The sequence below is a fragment of the Eubalaena glacialis genome, chromosome 3 (genome assembly GCF_028564815.1).
Source record: "Eubalaena glacialis isolate mEubGla1 chromosome 3, mEubGla1.1.hap2.+ XY, whole genome shotgun sequence".
Taxonomy (NCBI): domain Eukaryota; kingdom Metazoa; phylum Chordata; class Mammalia; order Artiodactyla; family Balaenidae; genus Eubalaena; species Eubalaena glacialis.
In genome coordinates this window covers 4,624,082-4,651,870 of record NC_083718.1, presented here as the reverse complement: position 1 = coordinate 4,651,870, position 27,789 = coordinate 4,624,082, and positions in this window count along the sequence as shown.

Below are 27,789 nucleotides of genomic sequence, written 5' to 3'. Positions count from 1 at the left end.
CACGAATTCTTTGACACTCTTCCCATTGAGGGGTGGGGTTTATATTCCTACCCCTTGAATCTGGGCTTATGCCTGCTTTGACCAAGGGAGTACCGTGAAGGTGATGCTATGCTACTTTTGAGGCTAGATCATAAAAAGCCTGGGACCTCTTCCTTATTGTACTGGGACACTTGCTGTTGGAGCCCTGAGGCACTATGTAGGAAGCCTGACTTCACAGAGGCAGCCAGGGAGAGGGAGAGGGAGGGGGAGGGGGAGGGGGAGGGGGAGGGGGAGGGGGAGGGGGAGGGGGAGGGGGAGGGGGAAGGAGAGGAGAGGGAGAGGGAGAGGGAGAGGGAGAAGGGGCCCAGTGAGCTCCAGACATTCACGAGTCAGCCTAGCCTAGGTGCAAGAGTTAAGAGTGAGAAGCTTCGACATGATTCCAGCTCCCAGCCATCAGTCCCAGTTATTCATTCAGCTCTTCTTGGCTGAAGCTCCAGACATTGTGGGCAGGACCGGGCCTTCCCTTCTCTGCCCTGTCTGAATTCTTGACCCACAGGATTCTTGAATGGGAAGATCGTGTCTTCCAAAGATGACTGCAAAAATTCCCATTCCAGTTGCGCTTCTGTACTGGGTCTCCTCCTACATTGCGGTGGGGTCTGTGTCCTCTCTCCTTGAACCTGGGCAGGCCTTTGACTGCTGTAACCCCCAGAGCACAGAAGAAGTGATCCAGGTGGCTTCTGAGGCTGGGCTGTAAAGCACCTTTCAGCTTCTGCCTTGGTCTATTGGTCTCTCCCTCTCCAGATGCTCCCGTTCAGCTTCTTCCTCCCACAGCCCAGCCTTCATGCTGCGAGGAGCCTCAGCCGCATGGAGAGCCCACATGTGGGTGCTGCGGTCCACCGTCCCGGCTGATCCAGCCTTTGAGTCATCCCAGCCCAGGGGGCAGATACATGGGTCAATCGCCTTGCCAATGGCTCTGTGTCTAGTCATTCCCAGACAGCAGAGACCTCCCAGCTGGGACACCAGGTATTGTGGAATGGAGTCCAGCCATTCCCACTGTGCCCTCTCTAAATTCCTGACCCACAGAATCCAGTAGTATAACAGAGTGACTGTTGTTTTGTGACATAAGTTTGGGATGGTTGGTGACGCAGCAGTGGATATCCACAATAGTAGCTTAGTTAGTTGGTTATTGTTTTAAACCACGAAGGTTTGGGATGGTTTGTTATGTGGTGATAGATAACAGAACCCCCAGCTACTCAGGTTTGAAAATGTTTCACCCTTTCCTTTCTTTTGTTTCATATTCATTCAGAATTCTTATTCCATGAATTCTACTTTTGTCACATCCCTTGAATTTATCCTCTTCTTTTCATTCCCACTGCCACTGCTATGTTCAAGCATTTCCACCTTTCTCTAGATCGTTGCAATAATCCCTTAACTAATCTCCCTGTTCCCCACTTTCCTACCTACTGTTTCTCGGTCCCCTCTACCCGAACTCTCCCACTCATGGCCCCCGGGTTGTCACAGTCAACAGAGAGCTGAAGGGTCACTCTGTACTCCTGCTCAGACACTGGCCATGACTCCCTGTGGCTCACAGAACCAAGTCTAAATTCCTCATACAGCATTCAGAACTCCCCGCGAGTCTACGCTCTGGCCAGAGGATTCGCTACATGCTCCAGTCTTGGTTTTACTCCAGAAATGTCCTTTGCATCAGCGCCCTTCCTCTCCAGTGTCCCCTCCTCATAGGCCCGTTCAAACCCTGCCATCGTCCAATACGGTCAGTAAGACTTCCTGGATCTGCTGTGGACAGAAATTGCCTCATGTCCGTAGAAGACTTCATTTTACTACTAATAAAGGCTTTGTCACACCTGCCTCATTTTACAATTACCTCTGTAAATGTTCTGTCGTCACTCACCATGTTACTGAATGCAAGTTCATGTGCCCCACGCGCAATGAGGCCAAACAAACAGAAGTGTCGGAGTTTGGAGCAGAGAAAGGTTTATTGCAGGGCCATGAAGGAGATGGGTGGCTCGTGCTAAAAAAAACCCCAAACTCCTTGAAGGGTTTTCAGCAAAGCACTTTTAAAGGCAAGGTGAGGGAGGGGTGTGGTTAGTTGTTGCAAAGTTCTTGGTGTCAGAATCCTTTGTTCTTTTTGCTGTCCAAGTAGGTCAGGTCATTCGCGATGTTCCCGTAAACCTCCAATAAAACAAATGTTATTCTCTGTTCTGCAACTTTGGTTCTCTATATGAATGGACTGTTAAAGGTCAGAGCCCTGAGAATAAGCTATCCTGTATATACATATATATATATATATATATATTTGTATGTTTGTTTGTTTGTTTGTTTGTTAACATCCATTAGCTCCAAAGGAATACAATGTTTTCCCTAACGTTATCCAGCTAGCATTTTCTTTTTTTTTTTAAAACGTTTTCATTGGAGTATAATTGCTTTACAATGGTGTGTTAGTTTCTGCTTTATAACAAAGTGAATCAGTTATACATATACATATATCCCCGTATCTCTTCCCTCTTGCGTCTCCCTCCCTCCCACCCTCCCTTTCCCACCCTTCTAGCTGGTCACAAAGCACAGAGCTGATCTCCCTGTGCTATGCAACTGCTCGCCACTAGCTATCTATTTTACATTTGGTAGTGTATATATGTCCATATATACAATACCACTTTCTCACTTTGTCCCAGCTTACCCTTCCCCCTCCCCGTGTCCTCAAGTCCATTCTCTAGTAGGTCTGCATCTTTATTCCCAACTTGCCCCTAGGTTCTTCATGGCCATTTTTTTTTTTTTTAGATTCCATATATATGTGTTAGCATATGGTATTTGTTTTTCTATCTCTGACTTACTTCACTCTGTATGACAGACTCTATGTCCATCCACCTCACTACAAATAACTCAATTTTGTTTCTTTTAAAGGCTGAGTGATATTCCATTCTATATATGTGCCACATCTTCTTTATCCATTCCTCTGTCGATAGACACTTAGGTTGCTTCCATGTCCTGGCTATTTAAATAGAGCTGCAATGAACATTGTGGTACATGACTCTTTTTGAATTATGGTTTTCTCAGGGTATATGCCCAGTAGTGGGATTGCTGGGTCGTATGGTAGTTCTATTTTTAGTTTTTTAAGGAACATCCATACTGTTCTCCATAGTGGCTGTATCAATTTACATTCCCACCAACAGTTCAAGAGGGTTCCCTTTTCTCCACACCCTCTCCAGCATTTATTGTTTGTAGATTTATTGATGATGGCCATTCTGACCGGTGGGAGATGATATCTCATTGTAGTTCTGATTTGCATTTCTCTGATGATTAATGATGTTGAGCATTCTTTCATGTGTTTGTTGCAATCTGTATATCTTCTCTGGAGAAATGTCTATTTAGGTCGTCTGCCCATTTTCGGATTGGGTTGTTTGTTTTTTTGATATTGAGCTGCATGAGCTGCTTGTAAATTTTGGAGATTAATCCTTTGTCAGTTGCTTCCTTTGCAAATATTTTCTCCCATTCTGAGGGTTGTCTTTTGGTCTTGTTTATGGTTTCCTTTGCTGTGCAAAAGCTTTTAAGTTTCATTAGGTCCCATTTGTTTATTTTTGTTTTTATTTCCATTTCTCTAGGAGCTGGGTCAAAAAGAATCTTGCTGTGATTTATGTCATGGAGTGTTCTGCCTATGTTTTCCTCTAAGAGTTTGATAGTGTCTGGCCTTACATTTAGGTCTTTAATCCATTTTGAGTTTATTTTTGTGTATGGTGTTAGGGAGTGTTCTAATTTCATTCTTTCACATGTAGCTGTCCAGTTTTCCCAGCTCCACTTATTGAAGAGGCTGTCTTTTCTCCACTGTATATTCTTGCCTTGTTTATCAAAGGTAAGGTGACCATACATGGTGTATCCCTCCATGTATTTGTATCATCTTTAATTTCTTTCATCAGTGTCTTATAATTTTCTGCATACAGGTCTTTTGTCTCCTTAGGTAGGTTTATTCCTAGGTATTTTATTCTTTTTGTTGCAATGGTAAATGGGAGTGTTTTCTTAATTTCACTTTCAGATTTTTCATCATTAGTGTATAGGAATGCAAGAGATTTCTGTGCGTTAATTTTGTATCCTGCTACTTTACCAAATTCATTGATTAGCTCTAGCAGTTTTCTGGTAGCATCTTTAGGATTCTCTATGTATAGTATCATGTCATCTGCAAACAGTGACAGCTTTACTTCCTCTTTTCTGATTTGGATTCCTTTTATTTCTTTTTCTTCTCTGAGTGTCATGGCTAAAACTTCCAAAACTATGTTGAATAATAGTGGTGAGAGTGGGCAACCTTGTCTCGTTCCTGATCTTAGTGGAAGTGATTTCAGTTTTTCACCATTGAGAGTGAGGTTGGCTGTGGGTTTGTCATACATGGCCTTTATTATGTTGAGGTAAGTTCCCTCTATGCCTACTTTCTGGAGGGTGTTTATCATAAATGGGTGTTGAATTTTGTTGAAAGCTTTCTTTGCATCTATTAACATGATCATATGGTTTTTCTCCGTCAATTTGTTAATATGGTGTATCACATTGATTGATTTGCGTATATTGAAGAATCCTTGCATTCCTGGGATAAACCCCACTTGATCATGGTGTATGATCCTTTTAATGTGCTGTTGGATTCTGTTTGCTAGTATTTTGTTGAGGATTTTTGCATCTATGTTCATCAGTGATATTGGCCTGTAGTTTTCTTTGTGACATCTTTGTCTGGTTTTGGTATCAGGGTGATGGTGGCCTCGTAGAATGAGTTTGAGAGAGTTCCTCCCTCTGCTATATTTTGGAAGAGTTTGAGAAGGATAGGTGTTAGCTCTTCTCTAAATGTTTGATAGAACTTGCCTGTGAAGGCATCTGGTCCGGGGCTTTTGTTTGTTGAAAGATTTTTAATCACAGTTTCAATTTCAGTGCTTGTGAATGGTCTGTTCATATTTTCTATTTCTTCCTGGTTCAGTCTCGGAAAGTTGTGCATTTCTAAGAATTTGTCCATTTTTTCCAGGTTGTCCATTTTATTGGCATGTAGTTGCTTGTAGTAAGCTCTCATGATCCTTTGTATTTCTGCAGTGTCAGTTGTTACTTCTCCTTTTTCATTTGTAATTCTGTTGATTTGAGTCTTCTTCCTTTTTTCTTGATGAGTCTGGGTAATGGCTTATCAATTTTGTTTATCTTCTCAAAGAACCAGCTTTTAGTTTTATTGATCTTTGCTATCATTTCCTTCATTTCTTTTTCATTTATTTCTGATCTGATCTTTATGATTTCTTTCCTTCTGCTAACTTTGGGGTTTTTTTGTTCTTCTTTCTCTAATTGCTTTAAGTGTAAGGTTAGGTTGTTTATTTGAGATGTTTCTTGTTTCTTGAGGTAGGATTGTATTGCTATAAACTTCCCTCTTAGAACTGCTTTTGCTGCATCCCATAGGTTTTGGGTCGTCATGTTTTCATTGTCATTTGTTTCTAGGTACTTTTTGATTTCCTCTTTGATTTCTTCAGTGATCTCTTGGTTATTAAGTAGTGTATTGTTTAGCCTCCATGTGTTTGAATTTTTTACAGATTTTTTCCTGTAATTGCTATCTAGTCTCATAGCATTGTGGTCGGGAAAGATACTTGATACGATTTCAATTTTCTTAAATTTACCAAGGCTTGATTTGTGACCCAAGATATGATCTATCCTGGAGAATCTTCCATGAGCACTTGAGAAGAAAGTGTATTCTGTTGTTTTTGGGTGGAATGTCCTCTAAATATCAATTAAGTCCATCTTGTTTAATGTATCATTTAAAGCTTGTGTTTCCTTATTTATTTTTATTTTGGATCATCTGTCCATTGGTGAAAGTGGGATGTTAAAGTCCCCTACTATGATTGTGTTACTGCCGATTTCCCCTTTTATGGCTGTTAGTATTTGCCTTATGTATTGAGGTGCTCCTATGTTGGGTGCATAAATATTTACACTTGTTATATCTTCTTGGATTGATCCCTTTATCATTATGTAGTGTCCTCTTTGTCTCTTGCAATAGTCTTTGTTTTAAAGTCTATTTTGTCTGATATGAGAATTGCTACTCCAGCTTTCTTTTGATTTCCATTTGCATGGAATATCTTTTTCCATCCCCTCACTTTTAGTCTGTATGTGTCCCTAGGTCTGAAGTGGGTCTCTTGTAGACAGCATATATACGGGTCTTGTTTTTGTATCCATTCAGCCAGTCTATGTCTTTTGGCTGGAGCATTTAATCCATTTACATTTAAGGTAATTATCAACATGTATGTTCCTATTACCATTTTCTTAATTGTTTTGGGTTTGTTTTTGTGGGTCTTTTCCTTCTCTTGTGTTTCCTGCCTGGAGAAGTTCCTTTAGCATTTGTTGTAAAGCTGGTTTGGTGGTGCTGAATTTTCTTAGCTTTTTCTTGTCTGTAAAGGTTTTAATTTCTCTGTCAAATCTGAATGAGATCCCTGCTGGATAGAGTACTCTTGGTTGTAGGTTTTTCCCAGTCATCACTTTAAATATGTCCTGCCCCTGCCTTCTGGCTTGCAGAGTTTCTGCTGAAAGATCAGCTGTTAACCTTATGGGGATTCTCTTGTATGTTATTTGTTGTTTTTCCCTTGCTGCTTTTAATATTTTTTCTTTGTATTTAATTTTTGATAGTTTGATTAATATGTGTCTTGGTGTGTTTCTCTTTGGATTTATCCTGTATGGGGCTCTCTGTGCTTCCTGGACTTGATTAACTATTTCCTTTCCCATATTAGGGAAGTTTTCAACTATAATCTCTTCAAATATTTTCTCAGTCCCTTTCTTTTTCTCTTCTTCTTCTGGGACCCCTATAATTTGAATGTTGGTGCGTTTAATGTTGTCCCAGAGGTCTCTGAGACTGTCCTCAATTGTTTTCATTCTTCTTTCTTTATTCTGCTCTGCAGTAGTTATTTTCACTATTTTATCTTCCAGGTCACTTATCTGTTCTTCTGCCTCAGTTATTCTGCTCTTGATCCCTTCTAGAGAATTTTTAATTTCATTTATTGTGTTGTTCATTATTGTTTGTTTGCTCTTTAGTTCTTCTAGGTCCTTGTTAAACGTTTCTTGTATCTTCTCCATTCTATTTCCAAGATTTTGGATCATCTTTACTATCATTATTCTGAATTCTTTTTCAGGTAGACTGCCTATTTCCTCTTCATTTGTTAGGTCTGGTGGGTTTTTACCTTGCTCCTTCATCTGCTGTGTGTTTCTCTGTCTTCTTATTTTGCTTAACTTACTGTGTTTGGGGTCTCCTTTTCGCAGGCTGGAGGTTCGTTGTTTCCTTTGTTTTTGGTGTCTGTCCCCAGTGGCTAGGGTTGGTTCAGTGGGTTGTGTAGGCTTCCTGGTGGAGGGGACTAGTGTCTGTGTTCTGGTGGATGAGGCTGGATCTTGTCTTTCTGGTGGGCAGGTCCATGTCTGGTGGTGTGTTTTGGGGTGTCTGTGGCCTTATTATGATTTTAGGCAGCCTCTCTGCTGGGTGGGGCTGTGTTCCTGTCTTGCTAGTTGTTTGGAATGGGTGTCCAGCGCTGTAGCTTGCTGGTCGTTGAGTGGAGCTGGATCTTGGCATTGAGATGGAGATCTCTGGGAGATTTTCACTGTTTGATATTACATGGAGCTGGGAGGTCTCTGGTGAACCAATGTCCTGACCTTGGCTCTCCCACCTCAGAGGCACAGCCCTGATGCCTGGCTGGAGCACCAAGAGCCTGTCCTCCACATGGCTCAGAATAAAAGGGAGAAATAATAGAAAGAAAGAAAGAAAAAGATAAAATAAAATAAAATAAAAGTTATTGAAATAAAAAACAAAAATAATTATTAAAAAAGCTTTTTTAAGTAATTAAAAAGAAAGAAAGAAAGAAAGAAGAGAAAAACCAAACCAAAAAACAAATCCACCAATGATAACAACCGCTGAAAACTACACTAAAAAAGAAAAAGAAAAAAAAAGGACAGACAGAACACTAGGACAAATGGTAAAAGCAAAGCTATACAGACAAAACCACACACAGAAGCATATGCATACACACTTACAAAAAGAGAAAAAGGGAAAAAATATATATATATCGTTGTTCCCAAAGTCCACCTCCTGAATTTGGGATGATTCGTTTTGTATTCAGGTATTCCACAGATGCAGGTACATCAAGTTGATGGTGGAGGTTTAATCCGCTGCTCCTGAGGCTGCTGGGAGAGATTTCCCTTTCTCTTCTTTGTTCGTACAGCTCCCGGGGTTCAGCTTTGGATTTGGACCCGCCTCTGCATGTAGGTCCCCTGAGGGCGTCTGTTCCCCACCCAGACAGAACGGGGTTAAAGGAGCAGCTGATTCGGGTGCTCTGGCTCAGTCAGGCCGGGGGGAGGGAGCGGTACGGAGGAGGCGGGGCGAGCCTGCGGCGGCAGAGGCGTCGTGACGTTGCAGCAGCCTGAGGCGCGCCGTGCGTTCTCCCGGGGAAGTTGTCCCCGGATCACGGGAGCCTGGCGGTGGCGGGCTGCGCAGGCTCCAGGGAGGGGCGGTGTGGAGAGTGATCTGTGCTCGCACACAGGCTTCTTGGTGGCGGCAGCAGCAGCCTTAGCGTCTCATGCCCGTCTCTGGGGTCCGCGCTGATAGCCGCGGCTCACGCTCGTCTCTGGAGCTTGTTTAGGCGGCGCTCTGAATCCCCTCTCCTCGCGCACCAGGAAACAAAGAGGCAAGAAAAGGTCTCTTGTCTCTTCGGCAGCTGCAGACTTTTTCTCGGGCTCCCTCCCGGCTAGTTGTGGTGCGCTAGACCCTTCAGGCTGTGTTCACGCAGCCCACCCCAGTCCTCTCCCTGCGATCCGACCGAAGCCCGCGCCTCAGCTCCCAGCCCCCGCCCGCCCCGGCGGGGGAGCAGACAAGCCTCTCGGGCTGGTGAGTGCTGCTCGGCGCCGAGCCTCTGTGCGGGAATCTCTCTGTTTTTCCCTCTGCGTCCCTGTTGCTGTGGGATCCGCGCTGATAGCCGCGGCTCGCGCCCGTCTCTGGAGCTCGTTTAGGCGGCGCTCTGAATCCCCTCTCCTTGCGCGCCGCGAAACAAAGAGGCAAGAAAAAGTCTCTTGCCTCTTCGGCAGCTGCAGACTTTTTCTCGGGCTCCCTCCCGGCCAGCACCGAAGCCCGAGCCCCAGCTCCCAGCCCCGCCCGCCCCGGCGGGGGAGCAGACCAGCCTCTCGGGCTGGTGAGTGCTGGTCGGCACCGCTCCTCTGTGCGGGAATCTCCGCTTTGCCCTCCGCACCAATGTGGCTGCGCTCTCCTCCGTGGCTCCGAAGCTTCCCCCCTTCCGCCACCTACAGTCTCCGCCCGCGAAGGGGCTTCTAGTGTGTGGAAACCTTTCCTCCTTCACAGCTCCCTCCCACTGGTGCAGGTCCCGTCCCTATTCTTTGTCTCTGTTTTTTCTTTTTTCTTTTGCCCTAGCCAGGTACGTGGGGAGTTTCTTGCCTTTTGGGAGGTCTGAGGTCTTCTGCCAGCGTTCAGTGGGTGTTCTGTAGGAGTTGTTCCACACGTAGATGTATTTCTGGTGTACTTGTGGGGAGGAACGTGATCTCCGCATCTTACTCTTCCGCCATCTTGAAGCTCCTCCCTATCCTGTATATTCAGGCTATAGGCAACACTCTTTTACAAAAGGTGCAGAGCCAGCATGACATAAGCACAGCTGACAGAACAGATCTAGTATGGAGTCAGATTTGCTCTTCCTTATTACAATACTGTGATCTTCTAAAGGCAGGAATTCTCTCTTATTCGTCTTAAGACTTCTGACCTGGGGAAGCACATAGGCCTTACTTAATAAACATTTGCTAAAATGAATGGAATTTTGTGGGGGTTTTTTTGTTTGTTTGTTTTATCCATTGTCAGGAAATTCGTTTATCATGCATTGCTTCTTCCATCAACTCCTTGTATTAGTTTCCCAGAGGTGCCATAACAGACGACCACAAACTTGGTAGCTTGAAACAGCAGACATTCTCTCCCAGTCCTGGAGACCAGAAGTCTGGAGGCTGTAATTCCTCAGAGGTTCAAGGCGGGAGTCTTTTCTTTGCCACTTCCAGCTCCTGGTGGCTGCCCAGCTTTCCCTGGTGCTCCTTGGCTTGTGGCCACATCACTTCGGTCTGCTTCTGTCTTCAGAGTATTCTCCTCTGTGTCTGTGACGGAGTTCCTGCCTCTTTTTTTTTGAGGACATTCCTTAAGATCTTTAACCTAATCATATCTTTTACAATAGAAATTAATATTCACAGGTTCTAGGTATTTGCCATTCTTTGACCTACAACATTCCTTAAAGCTACTGAGATTTGCTCTCTTTACATCCCTTTTCCTCCTCTTGCGAGTTTTTTTTCTCTTTCCTTGGAATTCTTATTGAATGGTAAACATTTGCAGGTTCTTTGTCAAGGTTGTTTTTCACCTTAAATCTCCTGCCAACCCTTTCCATGTTTAAATTTTAAGAACTGATATCCATTGTGTGGTGTATTTTAGTGGCAGTGATATATATATCACTGCCACTAAATATACATATGAATATATGTATATATATACACATATATACTTATATGTATCTGTATCTCATTGGTCTTTTCCTGGCTTTCATGAACAAACGTAACAAAAGAAATTTAGTTGCAGTATGGTGCCTGCTAAATTAGCTTTTGGATTTCCAATCAAAACATAAACTTCATAGAGCAAAGCCCGGTAGCTCTTTGGCAAGTGAAAAGAACTAGAAGAGTGCTTGGAAATCCCCCGTCTGCAAGTAACATGAAACCAACTTACGGTGGCCTAAATAGATGGGAATTTCTTGTTTTTACAAAGTTTTGTTGGTGGCCAATCACTGAGATGTCAGTTAAGGATTTCTTATATTCTCTTGGATTTTCCTCAGAGTCAAGAGATGACTTCCCCAACAGCTCCCAGCATCCTATCTATGTTCAAGGCAGGAAGGGAGTGCACGCTAGTCATGTTTGCTTCTGTTTATAAGAATAAAAAACAAATGTTTTTCTAAGGTCCCCAGCAGAATTGCAGTTATATCTTAATGGCCGGAATGTCTCCTAGTTTTAAGGAAAGTAGGGAAACTGGTATTTATCCTGTAATAGTGAAGGTGTGAAGGAAAGCAGCATCTACTACCCCAAAATATGCCTCTTTGGCATAAGGATGATCTTGAGCTGGTTATTTTTGAGAAATAGCAGACACAGAAGAAGCTCTGAAAACTGAGCAGAAGTTACCCTTTTGAAAGAGAAATTTACATTTATAAGGGGTTAAATATCCATTTGTAACTGTGCCTTTTTCTCTGTACCAGGAAGAGGCGGATGACTAGAGCTCTAGAAACTCTTATCAGTGGAGAAGGCACTGACTTACATTTGCATAACGACCATACCCTTGCTTACTGTGCTTTCCTTGGTCATCTCCCAGGAACAGGCCTCCTCCCCCACCCCACACCCACTAACACCCTTCTTTGTCTTTAGCTGGAGATGGTATTTAAGGTGATGGCTTGGGCCATTGGTGAGAGTTACTCAGTTTTCCTGGGCCTCTCCCACATATACAGGAAGTATCCATGTTATTAAACTTTTGTTTTTCTCCTGTTAATCCATTTTTTATTATAGGAGGGTCTCAACCAAGAACATACAGGGGTAGAGGGAAAATTATTTTTCCTCCCCTATAGTGGCAAAGTAGGAGGAGGTTCAGATTGTCTTGCTAGAAGAGCCTAAAACTAGATTCTGCCTTAGAGTTAAAACTGAGCTTCTTGTTATAGAATTAGCATCCTGAGACCTATATATCAAGGATAGGACTGGTCCCACATTTTCAGTTTCATGTAAGTATTGACCACAGAGAATCCTTGTAAATGTTAGAGTTTCGCCTTCGTCACTTGAGATGCCTGCCAGAAGACCTCCTCTCTATGGTGCAAATGACAAAATTATCACATCAAAGGGCTTCTCCTGCTCATAGAGTGAAGGAACACTCTACGTCAAGAACTGGGAATGGGCTGAGATTTGACCCTACTTGCAGGGAATCAAGTAAGCCTGCCACTCCCTGGATGCTGGCAGAAGACACGAGACTTCTGGGTCAGAGACAAAGGACTTTCTTACTTACTCATGGCAGCAGCCACATTCCTGCTTCAGTTCCCTGAGCCCCAATTCCCACTGGGTGATGTGAAGAAAGTCAGATGACACCTGAACACTCACTGGGTTGGAATAGGAGTTTATAGAACCAGAATCTTCTATACTGCAGAGTGAATATGCCTGCCCTTTGCCCTGGTGGAAAGCATTGTTTCTGCCTTCCAAAGATGTTTGCTAGGAAGCATCCTTGAAATGACAGTCTGAAACAAAAGCAGTCAGGGCCTGTGTTTGCAAGACATGTGGAAATATAAGAAACTCAAGGAAAATTGTCACGAGACTCGAGTCCATCACATACACCCTAGTCTGCTCACCCTGCTCTAACTGACCTGTACCACTGCTATTTCAAGAACCAACAGAATTGGCTTGCAGAAGGCATATCAGTTTTGGAAGCTCACTAATTCTTTCTTTTTTTAAAAATTTTTATTTTATATGGGACTGTAGTTGATTTACAGTGTTGTGTTAGTTTCAGGTGTACAGCAAAGTGATTCAAGTTATACGTATACATATATCTATTCTTTTTTGAATTCTTTTCCCATTTAGGTTATTACAGATTATTGAGCAGAGTTCCCTGTGCTATACAGTAGGTCCTTGTTGGTTATCTATTTTATATATAGTAGTGCACATATGTCAATCCCAAACTCCCAATTTATTCTGCCCCCCCCCCCGCCACTCTTCCCCTTTGGTAACAATAAGTTTGTTTCCTATGTCTGTGGGAAGCTCGCTAATTCTTGTTTTACTGCACCCCAGGATGGCCATATGCTCCTGTGCCCACCCCCTTCTTCCTTGCCCATCCTTCCAAGCACCCTGCTCCGTGGCTCTCACCATGTTCATAGGTGCTTTCACTAGCACCGAGAAAGGCATTACTTTCAAATTTGTGTACTGAATAGGTTATCTGACTGAAAGACAAAAGGTTCTAACCTGAGCAAAGAGTATAAAAATTACACTATAGGTAATGAGTGAGGTGCTGATGAAGTCTTCTGACCATTGAGGGGTGAGAATCCACCAATTCTGTAAAAAGACAACGAGTGGTTTGGGGCAGGCAATGCAGGCTTGACTTAAATGGGTTCTGGATGAATCTGATTATAAAAGCTTCACAGCAGGTCACCTTCGGCTAAGCAGTATAGCTGCCCATTGACTAATAATGATGTTGGATTTCTGTTGAAAGCATCGTATGCTACCAGCTGGATAGGATTTTTTTTTTCCCTGAAGGCTGGAAATAGGTTTCAAAAAGCTAAATTGACTTCATTTCATCACAGGTACAGGCCAAATTCTTTGTTAATGATAACACCTGTGGGAAAAGAAAACTACCCAGTTATCCTTACGATACAAAGAAGATCATACAGATTATACTATAGAGAAGACCTTTTAAGATTTTATGAAGCATATACAAAAAAGCTGGCTAAAGGGCTTCCACTAGAAATTTCAATAGTGCCAGAAGTTAAGGGGTACTAGGAAAGCCAAGCATATTGAGATCAGGACAGGCTCTGCGACATTGTGGAGGAGTGAGCATTTAGTGGGAGCCACCAGCCAGTCAATCATGATTCACGGTCAACTGCAAGGCCTTAACCAAAAACTGGATCTGCATGCCCGCGTCCAGCCCCTAGGATTTGTCGGGACTCATGCCTGGGAGGAGAGGGGCACCTCTTCCATCACTTCATGGATAGATTCCCGCTGTGACCCCAGATGTCCAGGGCTTCACAGGTAGCTTTTCCACGCTAAGAGGTCAAGAGCCTTACTCCGAACAGCCATCTAGATGAAGGCTTCCCTAAGCCTGCTGACAGATCTGACCTTGAATATTACTATTCGCAGCCACGTCCATTTCCTTACTGTCCTCTCTCTGCACCACACACTTCACTTTCCACCCCACGCCTCTGCTTCTGCCGGTTTTCCCCCTGCTTGGACCACTCTGCCATCTTCTTTCCACCGGCAGAAGGAAGCCTACTATTTGCACCAATCTCAGCCTCCCCTTCCTACCTCCAAGATATTCCTTACTGTGTCTTCCACAGCATCGTGGTTACAATTTACTACACTATCAGCTCACATTTCTCTGTTGCTGCTGTTGGCACCTCTATCTGTTGTCTCTCTCGCCCACGACAAAGCCTCTGTGTCTATTATCATGCTATGCACTTAACATTTAAAAGTCTTTTTCTTGCAAAATGAATGCCTTTTAAGTCCACCAAGAGCCAGGAGGTGAGCACAAAAGCAAAAAAAAAAAGCCCAGCCATCCCTCTGAGATCAACAGAGCAGCTGAAGAGATTCTCACCTTTGTATGAGTCATGCTCCCCTGCAATCTGCCAACAGCAGGGAGGTTTGATGCCGATGGGAGTGGAAACGAAGACTAAAACGCAGTTTCTTTGAAATACTCTTAGGAAGCATTAATTCCATTTTTTCTCATTTTTTTTATAGTTGAGCTTTTGGTGCTGGGTCAGTGCCACCTATTTTCGGGTGGTACTGTCCACTAGGGCAATGAACTGCCATAGCTTTTTTTTCTGGAGCAATGTTCATATCTGCTCAAGAAAGGAACGCTCCCACCTGCACTGCCTGTAAGGCAAAGGGAGAGATACATGACCATGAGCCAGTATGAGTGTAATGGACAGAAGATGCCAGAGAGGAGGAGAGATCAAAATACATTTGTTTCTCAAGGCAAGAGATCAAGGGAGAGAGTTCATTGTCAAGCTGTAGTCCTCCAACTTGAGGTACAGAAGAATCGTATATGGAGTATCAATGAAAAAAATATTGCCTACCGTATCAATAAACAAAAAATTTTGCAGCCATCAAGCCATCCCATTACAGCCGCCCCTATGGTGAGCCCTGGGGGAACTCAGAGTGGAAACAGGGTGCCCACCATCAAGCCCTCAGCCACTGTAGCCACACCCCCCCATCACCCCCTCAGCAGTGCACCCCGAGGAGACTCAGGATGAGAAAGCACAAGATGCTGGCCCCAGACAGCTGAGGTGCATATCAAAGGAAGGATTTCAATAAGCCCAGATGCTAGTATCTTCCCATATATAGAAAAGTGCTAAATTCCTTAACTTGAGATGTCTGGTTTTCTTTAATTAACAGTCATCTTTTAGATTGTGCACTTTTTTCCAGTCGACAGGAGCATATGAAAAAAGATTCCTGAGCCTCAACCCAGGCCCATCATATAAGAATACGTGGGAAGGGATCAAGGGGCGGGGGTGGGAGAGACAGAGAGCGGGAATCCACATTCTACATTTTTAAGAAAAATCAGGAGCTTTTAGCCAGAGGGTCTGAAGACCACATTTTAAGAAACAGCATGACTTTTGAGACAGATAAACCCAGTTTAGTCACCTTCTAGCAGCACAGACTTAATTACACAGAGCCTCAGTTTTCCATCAAAGGGAAGTAATATCAACGCACCTCACGGGGATGCTCACGGGGATGTTAGGAAGTTTAAAGCACTGTGTCCCACATGGTGCCAGGCACAGGTGTCTTTGAAAATATTTACAGTTGTAACATTTTAGAAAAGGTAATACATGGATCTATCTGAAATAATCCTCCATTTGAAGTGAGGTGAGTTGGCAGGATCTCTTTCACACGGACCCGTGTGTACAGTAAAAGTCCAAATGTCTGTTCTTTCATTTTTGTGTTTGTGGTGAGGCAAAAGCATCCCTCGTTACAAAATTCACCGGGAGATGGGGGAGAAGATAATCTGCTTATTGTAAGCATCTCCATTCACTTTTTTTTCTTCTTCTTCTTACTCTTCATGGAAATAATAGAGCTGAGAATTAGTTTCAAACTCGACAGTAAAAATGCTCCACATCACACTGGTTCATTCTTTAATAATATAGAGCTAAGGGGGTATTCTGGAAGAGCACAGAAGTCTTCTAAGAAAGCTAAATCCCAAAGTGAAAAAAGCTATCCCAAACCACTCAGCTTCTTTATAACCTATTAGGACCCAACTGTTACATGACTTTATATGAGCCTCTAAATCTACAGTAATGCCTCATGATGGGATGCTACTATATGAAACAAAACACTTGGAAAACTGGTAATTTAAAAGAGATTGAGATTCTTCAGAAAAATAAGACAAGTTTAACTTCAAATAGCCAGTTGTCGTAGTACATTTAATATGACAGTGTTTCCCCAAATTCAATTTGTAACATATTCCCACGGACATTGCTTTTATAAAACATGGCATAACTATATTTAATTTTGCAGCTTATACAGTCCCTTGGAGAACAAACTACATTTTAATTTTCTGTCAGATAAAGTAGTATTTTATTTTGTGTCTCTTATTATATCCTTCCAGTTTCATATACTTGTCATTTTTCTTTATTTTGTCTTGAGCTTCAGCATTAGTCATCTCAGGCTGAGGTACAGTAATCTTCATAGGAAGCCACTGAATCCCTTGGGTCATTTTATTTAGTTTCCTGGACTATTTAAATTATGATTTTTAAAAAGTAAAGTGATAGAATGTGATACCTTCATTTTGCTTTTCAGTGCATTTTGACAAAATCTTTACCTGACGTATTACTTCTTAAATGTTAAAAAACACTAATTATATTTATTTCACAGGTTAAAATATAAATACCAAAAATGAATTTACGGCATTTGATTGTGTATTTTCAGAACTTGCTTTCTTAGAAAAATATTCAGCCTGCGAAACTGAAGTTGAATGTAAATGCATACAGTCAGAATATTAGAGTTGAAAAAGACCTTAACGGTCATCTGAGCCCTATTTTTTTTTTTTTTTAAATATAAGGTACAAATTTCTTTTTTCTTTTTTTAAACTTTGGGTTTATTTATTTATTTATTTATTTATTTTTTTATGGCTGCTCTGGGTCTTCGTTTCTGTGCGAGGGCTTTCTCCAGTTGCGGCAAGCGGGGGCCACTCTTCATCGCGGTGCGCGGGCCTCTCACTATCGCGGCCTCTCTTGTTGCGGAGCACAGGCTCCAGACGCGCAGGCTCAGTAGTTGTGGCTCACGGGCCCAGCTGCCCCGCGGCATGTGGGATCTTCCCAGACCAGGGCTCGAACCCGTGTCCCCTGCACCGGCAGGCAGACTCTCAACCACTGCGCCACCAGGGAAGCCATGAGCCCTATTTTTATAGGAAAAATAGTTTTAAAATGCCAGTGTATCATTTTGGCCATTTATTTATTTATTTTTTTGACATTTTTTTTTTTTTAAGCCTCACTGTTTACAGATATCTTAGCTATTAACAGCAATTCCCTATCGAGAGAGTTATAACAGTTTTTGGATATCCCCAAACTGTCACTTTCTTTGCATTGTTTCATGTTATGAATTGTCAGAGGTACGTTTTCTCTGTTTAGTAACTGTGTCTGATATTTAGATATTCTCACCGCAGATGTCAATCACCTTCACCAGTATTTACGCAGCTATTTAAGTAAAATATAATGTAAGTAACAGATATCAAGATAGCTTAGAGATGAGAAATGAAACGTAATTTAAAATGTTTTAAAAATAGCCCTTTTCTAATTATAAAAGTAATATTTGTTCATTTGGGGAAGTTAGCATAATGCACAGAGAAGAAAATAAATTTCCGAGAATAATTCTACTATCTTAAAAAAAGTAATACTTTAATAGCTTGATGCATGTATGTGTGTGTGTATATATGTATATACACACATATATAATTTACACATATATAATGGCTATATAGAAATATATTTGTCCAGTATTTTGTGCACTCATGCACACATTAAAAATGCTTTCAACATTAAAAAGTTGATACATGTGCATCTTGAATTATTGAGAAACACTTTTTTTTGAGTTATAGTGGACTACACTTTTAGATACTAGCATCTAAATGTAAATAATGGAGATCAGACCTGAATTTTCCCTATTATAATAGGGAATTAAATTCTTGACTAAGGGCCAGATGTCTATTTTGTTGTATAAATAATTGCAAGCATTGTGTTAAAACCAACTAGAAAAAAATGCATCCATACACCGGTTACCATAGAATTTTCTGGTGCATCTATGTTTAATGTAAGGAGACACTGTAGATTGATTCTGTTTAATAATACATTATCATCAGTTACTAGATAAAGTTCTTATTTATGTAATTTTTTTAATAGCCACAAATGAGCAGGTAAAGTGAAGTTGAACACCTTCATTAAGAATATAGCATTTGGACTTCCTGGTGGCACAGTGGTTAAGAATCCACCTGCCAATGCAGGGGACACGGGTTCGATCCCTGGTCCAGGAAGATCCCACATACTGCGAGGCAACTAAGCCCATGTGCCACAACTACTGATCCCACGTGCTGCAGCTACTGAAGCCCGCATGCTTAGACCCTGTGCTCCGCAACAAGAGAAGCCACCGCAATGAGAAGCCCACACACCGCAACAAAGACCCAATGCAACCAAAAAAAAAAAAAACAAAAAGAATATAGCATTCAAGAAGCACCCTTTAGATTTTAGAAAGATTTCATAGGCTTTAGAGATTTAGGGTCATTTGTTATTTTTAATAAAAATCTTCATGTAAATTGATTTTACTCACTTATTTTTCTCATTACCATTTTTTTTTCATTAAAAATAAAGTCTCCTGAAACATTTGAGATAGGCTTTTTCCCCACATGACTTGGACAATCACATTCTTTTTTTGGTGCTAAGATATTAGAAGAGCTTTGAAAGTGAGAACTGCCTGTAATTTCACTTTACTTAAAAATTTCTATCGTCTTTAGGGCAGGGGTCCCCAACCCCTGGGGACCTGTTAGGAACTGGGCCGCACAGCAGGAGGTGAGTGGCTGGCGAGCGAGCCAGGCTTCATCTGCCACTCCCCATCGCTCGCATTACCGCCTGAGCCATCCCCGCCCCCCTTCCGCACCCCCCCGCCACCACCGCTGTGGTGGAAAAATTGTCTTGCATGAAGCCGCTCCCTGGTGCCAAAAAGGTTGGGGACTGCTGCTTTAGAGAATGATTTCATTGCCTTTATAACCCTAAACCTCAATAGTTAGACACCCCACAGTTTATATTTTGCCTTCCTCTCAGCCTGAGGAAATCATGATCTTTTCTGATGGTTTCCCAGATGAGTATCCAGCTTGCTTTTCCATCCTCTTCCCCTGCTATTTCCCCAGCTCTCTTCTATACATCTTTGCTGAAAAACAATTTAGAAATAGGCTGATTTTGGAGGTCCCTGAAGAGGCTTCTAGGATCCCATGGCAAGGTTAAACTGAGAACAGCCTGTGTCATACCCTTATCTGGCCGCCTTTCCAAACCACTCTGGTCATTAAATACCCAGTAGCGGGTTAACTGGGGGCTGGTGATTGGTGAATAATGCTCAAATGCAGGGGGTGCTTAGATACTGGGAGATGACAAAACCATATATGCCATTTCTTTTTGCTTCAGAGTTTCTTTTCTTGAGAGAAAATATAGTAATCTTCTGGGAAGGAAGTTGCAAACTATCTCTGAAAGCAAAGTGTGTATAAGACAAAATTTCCAGCCTGATGTGGAGCAGTGATGGTGACTCAGAGTGTACTGTTCAGAAGAAAGTCCTAAGTACAAACATGGAAATGATGTTATAAATGCATTTAGGAAGTGGGAGATCTGGAGGTCATCTGAGGAGTGTCTAATTGAATGTTCGCATAAAATGGATTTGGGGTCCCTTCTTTGTAAACTGAACACTATCGCTAAGCTATAAGGTTAGTAGCTATAAGGTTAGTCATGATCTTAACGGTGGAGGAGACTCAAAGCTCATTTAATCACCCAGGTCTGTCAGAACTGAAGCAGTTTTCCCAATTCATGTCAGGAGAAGCTTTGTATGGTCGTGTTGGGATTAGAACCCATATCTTCTGTTTATTAGTGTTTTGCCTTCAATATTATTTTTTATTCATCTAGGAAGGAATGTGCTGTTTATTACTTTTCTCCCTGTTTTCCCTTATTACATTTATCCAAATTCCCAAAGAGTTAACCCACTGCTGATCCAGCAGAGTCCAAACGGATCTCTTTAGTTGTCTACATAATATAGTGGTTAAACATGATGGTTTTCAAGTAAGACAGACTTGAGTCGTAGTGCTGTCTATACCTCTTCATAGTTATGTGGCCCTGAGTGAGTCAGTTTACCTCTCTGTGCTACACTTCCCACATCTGTAAGATGTAGATCATCTATAGGGTTGCCTCACAGCTGTATGTGTTACACGTTATGATATATATGCTCAGTACATCACGTGGCCTTGCTATGTGACTCAGCATTCTTGTCATTGCAGTTATGTTTCACGCCACATGACCACGTGAATTATTTCTTAAGTAGGAATTTAAAACAAGAGTAATAATTTTTTTTTAAAGTGTGATCAAGGTTTTAAAATCTGCCTTGAAATCTTAAATTGCCAAAGGAAGTCCGTCCTGCGTGTGAATCTAAGCCACTGCAGAGGAGGCAACATGGGTCAAAAACCTCACAGAGAGTCCTCGAGCCTTTAGAGGACCCCAAAGAGGCAAGCTAGGTGAGCTGTAGGTATCCCGCAGAACCAGACTCAAATCATAAATCTCCGTATAACTGCGCGGGTTTCTTCAAAGTGGCATTCCGTGCACCGGGTAGAGAATATGATGTAAAGAGCCATCAAACATTATGAGACCCGCACCCTGCAGTACATAAACAAAGTGAGGTGGAAAACAAAACAGAAAGTTTGCATGATAATCCTCAGCCATATACTGCGTCATGAAAGGGCATTTTAGTTCAAATGTGGGAAGTGTCGCCAAAAAAGCTGAAGGCAGGCAGGCTGAGCCAAATTAGAACAGAGTAGAAAATTTGTCATACCTTTGTAATTCACACAACAGCCCATGCAGCCCGACCACAGGCTGGCCAGATGTTGGCCATCTGACTCTTTATAGCTGTGGTCTGTTTTTCCTTTAAAACCCCCTTTCCTCTCTGTGTTCCCAGACACTTGGCATTTCTCTTGAAGTGCAACTCAAGTGGAATACAGAAGAATTAGTCTTCTTCTCAATTTTCAGGACAACAGCTCTTCAAGAGAAATATTTTGAAACCTACAAAGTCCTTGATTGAATTTACATCACAGCAAGGAAATTCAGCCAAGTGATTGGCTGACTCCAAGTGGCCTTGGAGTCAAACAGGCCTGGAACAGAATCTTGGATCAGCCACTTATGGGTAGTGCTCAGGCAAGAGATTTAATCTGTCTCTGCCGTAGTTTCTTCCACAGTAAAATGGAGCTAATAATAATAATAATAGTAGTAGTGGTAGTAATACCTATCACATAGGATTAAATTATATATTTAAAACATTAGGGGACTTCCCCGGTGGTCCAGTGGTTAAGAATCTGCCTTCCAGGGCTTCCCTGGTGGCGCAGTGGTTGAGAATCTGCCTGCCAGTGCAGGCGACACGGGTTCGAGCCCTGGTCTGGGAAGATCCCACATGCCGCGGAGCAAGTAGGCCCGTGAGCCACAACTGCTGAGCCTGCGCGTCTGGAGCCTGTGCTCCGCAACAGGAGAGGCCGCGATAGTGAGAGGCCCGCGCACCGCGATAAAGAGTGGCCCCCGCACCGCGACGAAGAGTGGCCCCCACTTGCCGCAACTAGAGAAAGCCCTTGCACAGAAACGAAGACCCAACACAGCCAAAAATAAATAAATAAATAAATAAAATTAAAAAAAGAAAAGAATCTGCCTTCCAATGCAGGGGATGTGGGTTTGATCCCTGGTTGGGCAACTAAGCCCACTCGCCACAGCTACTGAGCACACAAGCCACAACTAGAGAGCCTGTGTGCTCTGGAGCCCACCCGCTGCAGCAAAGACCTGATGCAGCCAAAAATAAATAAATAAATAAATAAATAAATAAATAAATAAATAAATAAATAAATATTTTAAAAAAACCATTAGCCATTATACTTGGTGCATAGTAAGCTCTCAGTAAATATTAGTTGTTATTTTTATTGTAGAATCTATTTTATTCCTCAGACCATTACTTCCTATTTGTTCCACAGACCAAATCTTCCAAGCCAAAGAAGAAAAAGGTAGGATAATTTTGTATCAGTTTATTGGTGACTATGCCTTTTAATAAGTATTGACTTCAAAAGAGGATGCAGCTCTACTTTTGAGATCTGAAGAACACGTATGTGCATCGTATGTATCTCAGCGCTAAGACTGTGCACCTGAGAATGCATAGCTGTCCCACGGCAGGTGCATACACCTGCCCACATCAGGAGCCAGATGCCTCCATCTGACCCAGGATCAGCCTCATCCATTCTTCATTAAGAGAATGACTTGGAAAATGGAAGCAAGACCCTAAACTCTCCCTATTGGTAAGAAGGGTGAAGTGAAGGCAAAAAGTTGTGCTGATGCTTAGGGTCATGGGTCAGAATTAGTTTATGCAGAATGGGTCATGTTATAATTTTGAATTTATTTTTATGTTTTAAAAAATGATGAATGTAAATCACAAAACTCAACTACTGTTTAGAACAAGCTTCCCCCCACCAAAGAAAGTGGAGCTCTCCTTAAATGTAATGTATCAGTGTAATTGCTTTCGAGAAAGCTCGGGAGGAAACTGGCGATGTTTTCAGTGTAGGAAGGCGGTATCTCCCACTTCGGTGATGTTGAATGGCGACACATTTCGATGGTTAGCATAAGGTCTGCCGGCACAAAAAATGATCATATCTAGTGACACGTGCGGCAGACAACAGCTGTGATTATTTTAGGGAGCGGAAAAATGATCCATGTATAATGTGCTATGCTGAAAACATTTGCAGTTAATCACAAAAAATACAGTAACATTCTTCCACAAGTTTTAAAATATGTGGGCCAAGAAAAACTGAGGTGGTTCACAAGTCTACCTAATCATCAGCATTACGTAAGGGCTCTCCTAGAAAATGCTGACTCCCCGGAACTGCCCCCTGAAGGCTGTGATTCAGCAACTCTAAAGAGAAGACCAGGATGACCCACTTAGGGACCACTCCCTGGACTGGCCCACACTGCTCTGCTTCATAGGTCTTCTGTCTTTATTGGAGCTTCTTCATGGGGTCTTAAACCAAGCTGTGAGTCCAGATTTGTGTGTGTCACCAGAACGAGTGATGACTGAGGTTTCAGAGTCAGAACAAGGTTGTGATGACTGTGGAAGACCTGTTTTTCTCCTCAGTTGGTGTGGAATAATTGAAATTCCTCAAGTTCACTCAATAAATATTTACTGAGCACTTCCTCTATGTCAGACACTGTTCTATGTGCTCGTAATATGCAGAGAATACAATAGAAAAACATCCCTGTTCTTCCAAAGCTGACAGTTTAGTACAGGGAGACAGGAGAAAAGTAAATACATAGGATGTAGAGAAATAATGATATGAAAAATGTTCAGGGAGATGGCAAGTCCAGAATGTGTGTGTGTGTGTGTGTGTGTGTGTGTGTGTGTGTCTGAGTGTGTGTCTGAGTATGCCATGTGGATTTTAAATAGGGTAGTTAGGGAATGCCTCCCTGAGATTATATTTGAGCAAAGACTTAAAGGAGGTGGGGGAACTAGCAGAGCTGATACTTAGTGGAAGGACATTGTAGGCAGAGCAAACAGCCAGCACAAAGGTCTAGAGATGAGCCCACTGGTTTCCTGTGGCTGCGATAACAAAGGACCACAAACTTGTTGGCTAAAACAACGGACATGTATTCTCACCATTCTGGAGGCCTGATGTCCGAAATCAGTATCAATGGGCTGAAATCCAGGTATCGGCAGGGCTGTGCTCCCTCCGGAGGCTCCAGGGGAGAATCTGTTTCTTGCCTTTTCAAGCTTCAGGTGGCGCTGGCCTTCTCTGGCTTATGGCTGCATCACTTTAATCGATTTTTGGCCTGAGAAACTTCAAGGTCGGAATTGCCATTAACTGAGGTGGGAGAGCTGCTTTGGAGGAGACCAGGAACTGGGTTCCGGACAAGTTCCATTTGAAAGGCCTATTATAGTTCTAAGAGGAAGTCTAGGGGAGAAATGCAAGCTAAAGATATCAATTTGGGGTCATAGTTATTCTCTTTCTTCGGACATCCCAGTTACTAAGTCCACAAAATTTTGGTCTCAAGTGTATAAAGTAGCAGAGATGGTCTTTGCGACATCACTGGACAAGGATATTAACACCCATGAGAGATGCTCGTGCAGTGATCAGAATGCTTTATGCTCATGTATTTTGTCTAAAGTTGAATAAAGGTGTCATTGTGCAAAGAAAAATCAAGACTGTCTAGACAGTGCAACTGCTGAATCCAGTTAAAATACTGATAAAATATATTTCTGGCAAAGCAAAAAAAAGATATGAATTTGGGAATTGTCAGCACGTGTACGGTGTTAAAGAGTAGGAAACTGATGAGTTTCCCAGGTGGATGAGTGAAGAAATGTGATGCAAAAACTGAGCCCTGGGGCATCCCGTGGTTGAGAGGTTGAGGGGGAACCAGCAAGTGAGACTGAGAAGCCCCTGATGTGATTGGAAGAAAAAGAGTGGTGTCCAGGCAACAAGTGAACAGGTGCTTTCAAGGGGAAAGTGATGACTGTGCCACATGCTTCTTAGAGGTGATGTTAAGATGGAACAATTATAAAAGAGAAGAAGAGGACAGGATTGGAGAGATGGAGAGACCCAACAAAACTTTTGAGAAATTGCTATAAAGAGGAGAGGAGACACAATGGGGTCATTGGAGAGCGAAGTGGGATTCTTTGAAGTTTTATTTCTAAAGATCTTTATTGATGATAAGAATGACCTAATATAGAAGGACAAATGGATGACTCAGGAGAGGAGAAAGAGGGAATGGAATCCAATGTGGAAGTGGATGGCATGGCTCTAGGCAGGTAATAGTACAAGGAAACAGAGATACTGGTAGGTGGCAGGTGAGGTACGGAAATTCTCTTCTCACTGCTTCCGTTGTTTCTCTGAAATAGGAAGTCACCAACTGAGAGTGAGTATAAGAGAGCTGGTGTTGGAAGTTTGGGGAGAGAGAAGGTATGAAATAATTATCTGGGAGATCAAAGTGAATGCACTAGGGATGTGGGAGTGATGCCAGCAGCATATGGACCTCCATGAGGTTCATGGTCTCGATTTAAAGTCAGACAAGTCAGTGTCCTTTTGTGGTTGGTCTCCCACTACCTTCAGCAACAGAGATACAGGTGTGGGGTCCATGGAAAGATGGACAGAACCAGAGCTGTGATTTGGACAAGCCCATTATATAACTTAAGAGAATAGCACAGAGTTGAGGGTGAATGCAAGGAAATGATGCTAATGATTGACCATGAAGGGGAGTAAGGACACGAGAGGGAGAAGTTACATTGGAAAAGTGGGCTTGATGGATTGTAGGTGGTGCTGTGGAAGGATGTAAAATCGGAGTTGTAGAGGGAGGCGGTAGACTGATTGCAAAAAGTGGCCCTAGGGACTTGCCGGTGGCGCAGTGGTTAAGAACCCTCCTGCCAATGCAGGGGACATAGGTTCAAGCCCTGGTCCAGGAAGATCCCACATGCTGCGGAGCGACTAAGCCCATGACCTACAACTACTGAGCGTTCTCTCTAGATCCCGCAAGCCACAAGTACTGAGCCCACACGCCGCAACTACTGAAGCCCACACGCCTAGAGCCTGTGCTCCGCAGCAAGAGAAGCCACTGCAATGAGAAGCCCGCACACCGCAACAAAGAGTAACCCCCACTCGCCGCAACTAGAGAAAGCCCGTGCACAGCAACGAAGACCCAATACAGCCAAAAATAAATAAATAAATAAATAAGAATTTTTTTTTAAAAGTGGCCCTAATTTTCTATTCCTCCTTAGATCCAGGCCTCTCCCCACATCAAAAGGAGGATTCGTGGCGGTCCAGTGGTTAAGACAATACACTTCCATTGCAGGAGGCTAGGATTCGATCCCCGGGTGGGGAAGATCCCGCATCCGCCTGGTGGTGTGGCCAAAAATAGAAAAAAAAAAAAAAAAAAAAGAAGAAGTATAAAAGGAGTCCGTTTTCCAGCTCCCCTTTTTTGGTCAGCTTTATTGCAGTATAACTGACCAATAAAATGATAAGATATTTAAAGTCTACATTGTGGTGACTTGATATACACATACCTTGTGAAAGGATTCCTACCATCTAGTTAATGAGCACACCCGTCACCTCACATGTTTACCTTTTTTTGTGTGTGTGAACATTTACATTCTCTTAGCAAATTTCAATTACATAATACAGTGTCACTATGTTTTACATCACCATGTAAAACATCGGATCACCATGTTTTACATCAGATCTTCAGACCTTATTCATCTTATAGCTGAGAATTTATACCCTTTTTACTAACCTCTCCCTATTCTCCCCCATCCCTGCCTTTCCGGCCCCTGGCAACCACTTTTCTACTCTCTGCTTCCATGAGTTTGGCTTTTTTCTTTTAGATTTTACATATTAGTGATACCACGCAGTAATTGTCCTTCTCTGACTTATTTCACTTAGCATCATGCCTTCAAGGTCCATCCATGTTGTTGCAAATGACAGGATTTCCTTCTTTCTCATGGCTGAATAATATTCCATTGTATACACATTCCACATCTTCTTTATCCATTCATCCACTGATGGACACTTAGGTTGTTTCCACGTCTAGGCTGTTGTGAACAATGCTGAAATGAACATGGGAGTACACGTATCTCTTAAAATCCTGATTTCAATTCCTTTGGATATATGCCCAGAAGTGGGATTGCTGGATCATACGGCAGTTCTATTTTTAGTTTCTTGAGTCCATACTGGCTGCACCAATTTCCATTCCCACCAACAGTGCACGAAGGTTCCCTTTCCTTCACATCCTCGGCAACACTTGTGGCCTCTTTGGCTTTGTGAGGACAGCCATTCTGACAGGTGTGAGGTGATACCTCATTGCGGTTTTGATTGCAGCCTCTTGGATCCAGGCTGGTGGTGTGACTTTCCCCTGCTAAAAGAATGTGGTTCAAGCAACCAAGCATCATCTCAGGACATAAGGCCTGAAGCACTTCTGCTGATTCTCTTTGTCTCCTGCCTCTGCTGTGAGAAGAAGCCTGGGAAATGGGAGATCCGGTGAGGCAGAGCTGAGCCATCCCAGCCGAGGCCAGCCTGGCTGGCCCACCGCCGGCTCGCCAGCTGGTCACAAATGAACAAGACTATCAGAGCTGCCCAGCCAACATGCAGACTCTGACATAATGAACAGCTGTTTTCTCAAGCCACCAATGGGAGGCTTGAGGAGATGAGGAGTGGTCTGAAACTTTGGTGGTAACTGACATAAACCTGGGTAAAGAGGGAGACCATACATCCCAAAGTTCCCAGGGTGGTCTTGGTTTGTGCCTATTGTCCCAAAGTCCTTTCCAATTTAGTACTTGACCTCGATAAGTTCTCTGCTTATGATAATTTATGTGGGTATTTTACAGATAAAGAACTTCATAACAACCATCCTGGTGAGGCCAGTGATGGTGGTGGAGCAGTGAATGTTGGTGGGTAGGAAAGAGTGAATTCCCAGATCCTTTAGATGGAGCTGTGGAGAATTGGGGTGGTCTCACACCAAGCAGGAGGGGGTTCCTGCTTAACTCAAGCAAGGGGAGGGGTCAAGGGTTAAAAGTGAAGCTGAATGTGGCTTTATATATAAGAGTATTTATGTTTTTATATAAAATATTTTTTACTTGGAGTTCCTTAATTGAAAATGGATTAAGAATGAATAACCAGAGCTTAATATTGGAAAAAGCTTGACATATTCTGAGTCTGTTGTGGATCACAAGCCCACTTCTCCCACAGTCAGCAAGTGACACCACCATTCATCCAGTTATGGAATCCCCAAACATCCCCACTTTGGA